The sequence below is a fragment of the Bombina bombina genome, chromosome 6 (genome assembly GCF_027579735.1).
Source record: "Bombina bombina isolate aBomBom1 chromosome 6, aBomBom1.pri, whole genome shotgun sequence".
Classification (NCBI taxonomy): domain Eukaryota; kingdom Metazoa; phylum Chordata; class Amphibia; order Anura; family Bombinatoridae; genus Bombina; species Bombina bombina.
The window spans coordinates 22656280-22664788 of record NC_069504.1 but is presented as its reverse complement, the minus strand read 5'-3'; positions in this window follow the sequence as shown (position 1 = coordinate 22664788).

Sequence of the window (8509 nt, the reverse complement as noted above, 5' to 3'; positions counted from 1 at the left end):
GGAGTTAAGGGTAATAGTGCTGAAATTAAATGAGCTAACAAATTAGAATGTCATTTTTCAACTAAAATGTCCCTTTAAAGTGAATGTAAAGTTTCATCAAGTAGTGCCCGGTTTCTAAAAATACTATTAAAAACAGGGGCACTTTCATTGATGAAACTTTACATTGCATCGTATTTGTAGAAATACCTCTTCGTCTTGAAAGCCGGATCGCTGATGATGTCGCTTCCCCCGTCCGTCGCAAGCCTCTTCCTACGTCAGCAATGACGATTCCGTCATCCTCCAATCACGGCATCCCCCCCGGGGGAAGCATTGCCTAAAGCAACGCCGTGATTGGAGGAAGGCTGGAAACAATGAAAGTGCCCCTGTTTTTAATAGTATTTTTAAAAAACGGGCACTACATGCTGAAACTTTACATTCACTTTAATAAATGCCTCACACTGGCCGAAGCCACTAACTGCACGCTCAGCTTCTTCCCGACTCACTAAACACCCTCGGCTCAGTCTGCTGAACTCCATGACTCAGTCCAGAGCTTCTTGCCCCCAGAGCATTACAGGGTAATTAAGTGTTTATTGACTAAATGCTTATTTCTGCCCCGGGACTCACACCAGGACTGCTGATAATGTCCAGCTCTGAGATAATCAGAACCTGCGTCTGACACATCTTCCCCTTAATAACCCACAAACGCCTGACGCACAAGTGCAGCGCACCCTAAAATGATTGATCGAATAATGAGATAACAGAACTATTACTTGTTGATCAAACAAATGCAATTAAAACCAACAACACTTCTTTGTCTTTGATAAATGTGCAGCAGAGTTTGCTACTAGCTTGGCCGTGTTTTATACCCGAGAGACATTTTTAAATTACATCTTTTGTGACATATAATATAATGAAATTAATCAAAATCCTTTTACTGTAAATCTTGGAGGATCCTTTGCAAACAGACAATACTGCACTAACAACAGGAAAATGAATTCAATTTAAAGTTTCATCTTGATAAACCGAATACGCTTATTACGCTATCCGCACATATTAAACTCTCATTATTTATGTGCGCTTTTTCGTTTATATTTATATTTCCAGGGACATGATTATGCTATGTCTACAGAAAAGTAGCAAGGTTTGATTAGCTGGAAAAACACAGAGGTTTGTTTGATTGCTTTAGTAATAAACTGTAAAACAATAATCCTTTCAGACGAGGGTCCCCCACACAATAAAAAATAATACCACGTATTACTGCATCATTACTTCTGACTTGTGCTAAGTACAATTGTATGGAGCAGGAGGGAGAAACTAGAATTAAAATATTGATAAAGCAGTGCAGCATAACGCCACTGCAGGAATATGTCAGCAGGAATGTAAGCACGTTAAACGGATATGAAATAGCAACAAGAAAATGCTGTGTTACGTGCATATAACTAGTTAAAGCCAGTTTCAGAGCACTACTGGGAGTTAGCTGAGCACTTGAGAGAAAAAAACATCTCCCCACCAGGCAGTGCGTATGAAACCATAATCCTTTATCACAAACATTTAAAACAAAAGGCAAGATTACAAGTGGAGCTGTAGTTTGTACTCGCGTTATGAGTGTTAACACTGCATATTGCGAATTGAAATTAAAACGTTGCAGTAACAAATAGATTTTAAATGGACAATTCCGTTACAAATTTAGATGCACATAGATGAATGACATCTTTGAATAAAAACATATTAGCAATATAAATGTATTGGTAGAAATGCTTCTAGTAAAAGTTATCGCTGTATAAGTGTTAACATATTATACTGCACGTGCATGTGAAGCATAGCTAGATATTCTCAGTGCACCAGCATTTTAAATAATGCAGCTGCTCAGAGTGCCAGTGGGTCTTGTGTCATGTCAGTAATTAACACATTGAGCCATTACCAGATGATACAGGCACCTTAGGCTCTGAGCATGTGATGTGTTTAAAATGCTGGTGCACGGTGCATACTTAAATACACATTTGAAACAGCTATAGCTTTTATTAGAAGTGTTTTTACTAACACATGTATATTACAGAAATGTTTCTATTAAAAACTGAAATGCATCCATGGGGATTCTAATTTTTGCTGGAATGTCCCTTTATGAAGTGGTGAATTAAAACTTAAGACTTCAAAGGAGCCGAAAAAGTTGGAGAAAAAAAAACAAACACCCACAAGTCGCGCAAACAAGAAGATAATTTTGCATATTTCAAAATCCAATGTTCTGCACATTGCAGAATAGGTTCCATTTATTCTTAAATATATATTTAAATATATATCTGACGGATATTTTCACAAATATATATTTATACCCATATATATATATACCTGATTATGTATATAACCAGCACATTATTTAGCTTGCCTCAATACAAAAAGAAAGCAGCTCGATCCTCCTTTTCCTACAGTGCCACAGTTAGGGAATGACCTCCCGAACACTTTCAAACCTTCCCCATGCCTAATATCCTTTAAGAGATCCCTCTCTACATATCTCAAAATAGAATGCACCTGTCATGGTTGATTGTGTATTTCCTACCTGTTCTATGTTAAATTTTGCATATATTATGTATTATTATTATTATTATTATCAGCTATTTGTAGAGCGCTAACAGGTACTGCGGCGCTATGAACATAGATGGTATATAAAAACGATTACAGGGATCAAATGGGTGAAGGGTCCTGCCAAGAGTTGAACTGTTGTAGTCCGCACTTATGAAGATGAGCTACAAACAGCTGGGCTCATAGGCTTACATACTATGGGGTTTTAGGGGATAGCAGTAGAGATAGGAAAGTTAGTGTAGGTTGTAAGCGTCCCTGAATAGCAGAGTCTTCAGGTAGCACTTGAAGCTTTTAAAACTAGGGGAGATTCTTGTGGAGCGAGGCAGAGAGTTCCATAAGATGGGAGCCAGTCTGGAGAAATCTTGTAAATGGGAATGTGAGCAGGTAACAAGAGAGGAGGAGAGTAGGAGATCATGAGCGGAGCGAAGGGGTCGGGAGGGAGAGTATCTGGAGACAAGGTCTGAGATGTAGGGGGCAGCAATGCAACTGAGGGCTTTGTATGTCAGAGTGAGAATTTTGTGTTTAATCCTGGAGGCAAGAGGAAGCCAGTGAAGGGATTGGCAGAGAGGTGTGGCAGATGAAGAGCAACGTGTAAGGAATTAATATTGTTTTTGTATTTTATTGTACCCTATTGTATCAATGCAATGTTTTGTAGACCCAGGACATACTTGAAAATGAGAGAAATCTCAATGTATCCTTCCTGGTAAAATATGATATAAATTAATAAATAAATAAATTATATGAGGTGTATATAAATATACTGTATATATATATATATATATATATATATATATATATATATATATATATATATATATTGATATTTATTTCTATAGCTATTTCATAATACATAAAACATATTCTGCTATGTGTAGAACATTGGAATGTATAATATTTGCAGTAAATACACAGTATAACATTAGTAAATATGTTTATTGCATAAATATCCTTTAACATGTCTTCATCTACTTGACTGGAAAGGGTTCCAATGCACTTGACACCCCCTGCTAGCGGCCAATTGGCCACAAATCTGCAGGGGGCGGCATTGCACCAGCAGTTCACAAGTTCTCTTGCACAAATCATATCCCTTCAGTAGTAATCTAGCCTACGGAACAGCCTCATGCCATGGGCTGCTGTCACATTGTGGCTATTAAGCTGCAAATGTTCAGGGGGCGGCATTGCACAAGCATTTCTTGTGAAATTCTTTTGCAATGTTAAATGCAGAGAGCGTATGCTGTCAGCATTTAGTGATGCTGGGCGGACATGATTCACTATAGTGAATCATGTCCGCCCGGGGTTTTATACAGGGAGTGCAGAATTATTAGGCAAGTTGTATTTTTGAGGATTAATTTTATTATTGAACAACAACCATGTTCTCAATGAACCCAAAAAACTCATTAATATCAAAGCTGAATATTTTTGGAAGTAGTTTTTAGTTTGTTTTTAGTTTTAGCTATTTTAGGGGGATATCTGTGTGTGCAGGTTACTATTACTGTGCATAATTATTAGGCAACTTAACAAAAAACAAATATATACCCATTTAAATTATTTATTTTTACCAGTGAAACCAATATAACATCTCAACATTCACAAATATACATTTCTGACATTCAAAAACAAAACAAAAACAAATCAGTGACCAATATAGCCACCTTTCTTTGCAAGGACACTCAAAAGCCTGCCATCCATGGATTCTGTCAGTGTTTTGATCTGTTCACCATCAACATTGCGTGCAGCAGCAACCACAGCCTCCCAGACACTGTTCAGAGAGGTGTACTGTTTTCCCTCCTTGTAAATCTCACATTTGATGATGGACCACAGGATCTCAATGGGGTTCAGATCAGGTGAACAAGGAGGCCATGTCATTAGATTTTCTTCTTTTATACCCTTTCTTGCCAGCCACGCTGTGGAGTACTTGGACGCGTGTGATGGAGCATTGTCCTGCATGAAAATCATGTTTTTCTTGAAGGATGCAGACTTCTTCCTGTACCACTGCTTGAAGAAGGTGTCTTCCAGAAACTGGCAGTAGGACTGGGAGTTGAGCTTGACTCCATCCTCAACCCGAAAAGGCCCCACAATCTCATACCCTACCTCCACCTTGCTGGCGTCTGAGTCGGACTGGAGCTCTCTGCCCTTTACCAATCCAGCCACGGCCCATCCATCTGGCCCATCAAGACTCACTCTCATTTCATCAGTCCATAAAACCTTAGAAAAATCAGTCTTGAGATATTTCTTGGCCCAGTCTTGACGTTTCAGCTTGTGTGTCTTGTTCAGTGGTGGTCGTCTTTCAGCCTTTCTTACCTTGGCCATGTCTCTGAGTATTGCACACCTTGTGCTTTTGGGCACTCCAGTGATGTTGCAGCTCTGAAATATGGCCAAACTGGTGGCAAGTGGCATCTTGGCAGCTGCACGCTTGACTTTTCTCAGTTCATGGGCAGTTATTTTGCGCCTTGGTTTTTCCACACGCTTCTTGCGACCCTGTTGACTATTTTGAATGAAACGCTTGATTGTTCGATGATCACGCTTCAGAAGCTTTGCAATTTTAAAAGTGCTGCATCCCTCTGCAAGATATCTCACTATTTTTGACTTTTCTGAGCCTGTCAAGTCTTTCTTTTGACCCATTTTGACAAAGGAAAGGAAGTTGCCTAATAATTATGCACACCTGATATAGGGTGTTGATGTCATTAGACCACACCCCTTCTCATTACAGAGATGCACATCACCTAATATGCTTAATTTTTAGTAGGCTTTCGAGCCTATACAGCTTGGAGTAAGACAACATGCATAAAGAGGATGATGTGGTCAAAATACTCATTTGCCTAATAATTCTGCACTCCCGGTAAATTGACCCCTTAGAATCACCAAATACATGGGAATTCATCACCCTGTCAGACTCGAGTTCAAGCACATGCTCCACACGGAACATTAAAAGTGAGATGAATGCTCTAGTAAAAGCGGCAGTAAGATGGACCTTGATGTTGCGGGTACTCAAATAGATGGGACCGAATTTATAACGGTTTGTTTTGGTCGAGTAAGTCATCTCATATCACAAGCTTTCCTCTAGTTGCTTTAGACACTGATTATCGTCAATATCTCTTTTCTATCAAGCACACAACATGGTTGGAGTAGGCCGCGTCACATATGTATATAAGGGATGAGTTACACAATAATGTGTATTACTTATCATTGAATGTGAAAGGATATATTTTCTTATGTCCTGTGGATTTGACAATATTTGTTAATCTAATTGTAATAAATAATAGTAATAACAGAATGGTCAGGGGAGACAGCAAAAGGGAGCTCATGTTTATTACTGTAGAGGGAGAGATACAGACTGTAATGGATTTAGACTATGGGGGGAAGGAGGCAAAGTCCCCCAGGATATGATGCACTAAACATCACCAGGAACTAAGGGCTCAATTCCTGATGAAGTCAGAGAGTAGATGTAATAAATGGTCCACTACCCATTACCCACCACAGTTGCTAGAGCCCACTGCAAAATGGACCTAAATGCTTCAAAATATGCAAAGGAATCTGAACAACCGATAGACACCTGTCCACATAAAAGCCAGCCTAAAACCTACAACCCATCAGCTGATGGATGTTGGATGAATAGGGAGTAAGCAAAAGACTTATTCCATCATGGCACCTGGTCCCACTTCCATGACCACATCTAATGCCTTATCAAATGGCTGATAGCTAACAGAACTCACTGCTGGGTCAATCACATAATTCACAGAATGACCCTTGGGATAGGACAAGTGCTGAATCAGGCAAAACTTGACTGGTTCCTTTTTGGCACCAACTCCATTTGGAGACACCACAAACCAAAGAACCATACACTCAATAAAGGGGCCCACAATATGCCCTGATGCTGTTTTCTTTGCCAACTACCACTTATAAGCAGATTTAAGATGTTGGTGAGTATCAGAACCCAAAAAAGCACCTAAACCCATGCTCAAATCAGCAAATCAGCTGCTTCCCTATTAGGATAAAATGCAAACCATGGCTTAAGCGTGCACAGATCAGGGAGTTGACACTCATTGTTTCCAGCCACCCCTTTAGCTGAGAGGAGCTCTCATGCCGCCTGTGCTGACACTTGGCATGGGGTTCGGTCCACCGCAGTAGAGGCAGAAGTGAGGAAAGGAGCTGTATGCACCTATCTCGCATTGGGGATCGGTGGACTTTCAACATTGAGGTCCCCTACTTCTGCCACCTACTGGGGATTTACATCCCTCTTGCATGTGGCCCTCGCGCAGAGGGGGTGAGAAGCTCAGATCCCAGCCTTGACCAAAGTTCCATATCCTTTGTACCACAAGTCAAGAATGGGTTCCCGCTCATCTTGCAGTGGAATTCACTTTCATAAGACTGTCACATACCCTCCACAAAATAGCAATGTACATTATCTGGTGTCCTTGTACTTGAGAACCTTGAGAGCTTGATCAAGCCTATTCTCCAAATAGCAGGAAAAGAATACCCGAAGCAGTGCTGCCACTCCTTATAGGAGTCTGGTCACTTCATGGTCTTCGGCACTGTCCCATCTTCTCTCCTTATCACTATAAGCCTCTAATGATAACTCAAATATACTCATGTATGGTCGATCCTTGATCGTATTAGCTACCTTCACCTTCAAATAAGCATGGAGGGAGTGCACCAAATAGGTACATTTCTCCTTTGCAAGGTGACAACACCGGCTCCATCCCCTCTTGAAGTGAAGGCCCTGCCATCCTGCTAGTTACTGCTGTGTCAGCTAGCACAGCACCTATCCTGCCTGACGTACTAGTCATATCCAAAGGCTCCAAAAGAGGCCCCCCTTTACCTACTGCTGCCTATTCATGCTTCAGAGTGCGATATATTTTCCACTGACCGCTGCTGTGCAGCCCTAATTCACGTTCAACCTCAGAGTCAGAAACACTACTGGAGTCCTTATGTGTGGTGCTGTATGCAGAAGTAAATATATCTTACCAGCTCCAGACATTGCTGAGGAAAACTGCCCAAGAAACTGCACTAGACTCCAAAGCTTCCACTCTCCTTGCTGCGGCATGCTCTCCCACCGCAGAATCAGCCAATATCATATTAGCAGTAACCTGTATGGCTGTAAAAAAACATGATGGGAGTGCCCAGAGCAAGGTCAGCTCCAAGGGGGGGGCATTGAGGGGCAATGCCCACCCTAATGGAATGCTGTGTCCCCTCAAAAAATATTGATATAATCATACACTTTAAAAATAATAAATAAAATAATGAATTGTTATGTAATACTGAATGCTGGGGGCGGAGTTAGCTGCCGAACTGTGAGGTCGCATCACGCATCTGCCAGGAGCTCCGTGTCTTCTTAACCTCTTATTTGGATTTGGAAGTTAATTAGAGACTTTTTGGATTTGTCTTTAACCCTATTAATTTTACCTAACTATTGTGAGTTACTAATTTTCTTAAAGGATTACTTTCTGTTATAATTTTTAAGCTAAACAACTAACATATTAAAGTTAATAAACATTAATTAAAACCTACTGACCTATATTTTCTCCAAAACGAAGTTTCATAACATTCTTAAAGTTATATCTTTTATTCACCGATGATGTCACGTTATCCTGCCCACTATTTTCAGCACTGCATGTTCAAAATACTTAAACCAATAACTTTGTGTTTAAAGCGCCATTTTGAAACCTAGGTATTGTAAACGGATTGGTACAGAGCAAAGGATACCCACGGAGTGCGTTTGGAAAACAATTAAATTTGCAGACAAGATTTCTGATATACGGTAGAGATATGTTAATGAAATGCTATTGATAAAAAGCGTATTTGGGGTAGTTAGTTAGTAACAGGCATAGAAAATATTTTCTTACAGTGGCCCTTTAAACAATAGACCATGATAAGAATATGATTGTATCATATAAATATAAGTCTATAAATGGCTACCGGCTTAGGCCGGGCCTAAGATCACAGTGCACTTTTG